Genomic DNA, 2348 nt, shown 5'->3' on the forward strand with positions numbered 1-2348 from the left:
CTCTGGACCGCCAGCCTCAGAAGCTGAGGGCAGGGAGATTGGGAATTCTTGGTTGTTGAGATTGGCAGTTCTTTCTGGTAAGACTCAAAAGGCAAGGAGTTGACACATGGGGACCCAGGTGACCCTGCTCTCTTCCTCAGTGCTCAGGGCTATCAGGGCAGGTACTCGGCTCCCAAGCCACTGGGCCCAGAAGGACTGGAGTCAGCTGCCGAATGGTTGGCTGGAGCAGGATTTGAATCCAGGTCGGGCTGACTCCCAACCCCCAGCCCTTCCCACGCTGCCTGAGGTTATGAAAGGAGTTCCATCCCGGAGTCAGGATACCTGAGTTCTAGCCCAGCTTCTCCAAAAGGAGCTGTATGACTTGGGCCAGTGCCTTCCGAGTCTAGTACAGCGGGAAACACTCTAGCACCCAGGGGTTCTAGAGCCAGAGCCACCTGGGTTCAAATCCCAGTTTTTCCACTCACTAGCTCTATAGTCTCAGGCAAGCTTTCACGTGCCTGTGCCTCAGTCTCCATATCTGTAAATGGGGACACGATTGGTGCCCAGCTCACAGGATCGTCGTGAGGATTAAATATCATCCACACAAGGCACTCGGAAGAGAGCCCGGTATGGAGCCGTGCTCAATAAAGGTGAGAGTGAAGGGGGTCAAGTGGCAGCCCCAAGGACCCACACCCTCGCAGCAGTGAGTCTGATTGACAGGTGGGATGGGAGCCGCTGTGTCGGACCTAAACAGCTGCCTCTCCCTTTGTCCCCCAGCAGCTCAAGCCCCGAGTCCCGTGGCTGGTATTCATTCAACAACTTTTTACTAAGTATCTGTTGCAGGAAGGGGGACCCCTTCCAGGGCCTGAGAGTGGCTCTTGTCTAACACTCGGAAATGAATTGTCCGAGGAGACATGTGCTGACAAAGCAGGAGACTTTATTGGGAGGGGGCAACCAGGCGGAGAGCAGGAGGGTAAGGGAACCCAGGAGAACTGCTCTGCTACATGGCTCACAGTCTCGGGTTTTATGGTGATGGTATTAGTTTCTGGGTTGTCTCTGGCCAATCATTCTGACTCAAGGTCCTTCCTGGTGGCGCACACATCACTCAGCCAAGATGGATTCCAGCGAGGAGGATTCTGGGAGAACATATGGACCGGCATCTCCTGTCTCCTTTTGACCTTCCCCGAATTCTTCTGGTTGGTGGTGACTTGTCAGTTCCATGTTTCTTACCAGGACCTCCTGTTGTTACGATAACTCATGCAAGTGGCTACTATCTTGCCTGGCCAGGGCGGGTGGTTTCAGTCAGTGTTTCCCCTAACATATCTACCCTGGGCCAGGCATGGCTAGCGTATGGGGGACACAAAGGAGAGCAAAACCAGACGCAAACCCTGTGTGTCTAGAAGAGAGACAATTAACAGACCCACAAGGAAATGACAGCTAGTGGTAAATACTATGAGGGAAAATAACCCAGGGGGAGGGGATAGCGATGGGGAGGTGTTTTCAATGAGCTGTTTCGGGAAGCCCTCTCTGATAAACAAAGAAGTAGTAATCATTTATAAATAGTGTTTAGCCGCCCTCAGCTTCAGAGCTCAGCCAGTTTCCCAGCTGGGGGAATCATTGGCGTGGTGGTCACCCGTGTGATCCCAGAGGTCCTCAAGGAAGACAGGGAGGGTTTGAGCATTGCAGTAGGGGACGCCCTGATATCGGTGGGATATCGATTTTGGGGAAGGTGCTGGGGCTGATGGTCCACGAGTACACTCAGGTTGAAGGTAAAAGCTGGGATTGGGAGGCTGGATCCCGAGTACCGGCTGGGACACGGTACAAGGCCAATTGCAAGGTCCCACCTCTGAGGTGCGTCATCCGCAGGAACGCTTGAGACAAGAGGAGATCTCAGATCACACACCGACAGAGCCAGCTTCAACAGTGAGAAAGTCATCTTAAAGTCAGACTGCTCAGCTTTCCAAATTGTGAAATAATGGCTTGAATTTAAATTTTCCAAGATAAATTCAGTGGTTTTGTTTTTTACTGTTAATAGAGGTAGACCTATTCTGTGTTGTGTTAGAATTTACCTGTAAGTTATTTTAGTATCAGGTACATGAATGTTACTGTATATTTTACGTATGATAGGATTACAACTGCACACAGTTCTAATCTAATTCTAATAAAAACACACTAGAGCCTTAAAAATATTGATAACATTTACAATATTGTAATACTATAAACAATAATTATTAAGAAATAAAGAAGCAAGAAGATATAGGACTCTGAGAGAAGAACATTCCTGGCAGAGGAAACAGCACATGCAAAGGCCCTGAGAATGGGACAAGCCAAGGACTTTGGCTTTTATTCTCAGTGTGAGAAGGTAGATT

The 2348-nt window shown here is 49.6% G+C and overlaps 1 pseudogene; it reads left to right on the top strand.

Annotated features, from left to right (window-relative positions):
- Positions 1-608: 608 nt before the first annotated feature.
- Positions 609-1955, top strand: LOC118895804 (annotated as a pseudogene).
- Positions 1956-2348: the final 393 nt, after the last annotated feature.

The sequence above is a fragment of the Balaenoptera musculus genome, chromosome 1 (genome assembly GCF_009873245.2).
Source record: "Balaenoptera musculus isolate JJ_BM4_2016_0621 chromosome 1, mBalMus1.pri.v3, whole genome shotgun sequence".
Lineage (NCBI taxonomy): Eukaryota > Metazoa > Chordata > Mammalia > Artiodactyla > Balaenopteridae > Balaenoptera > Balaenoptera musculus.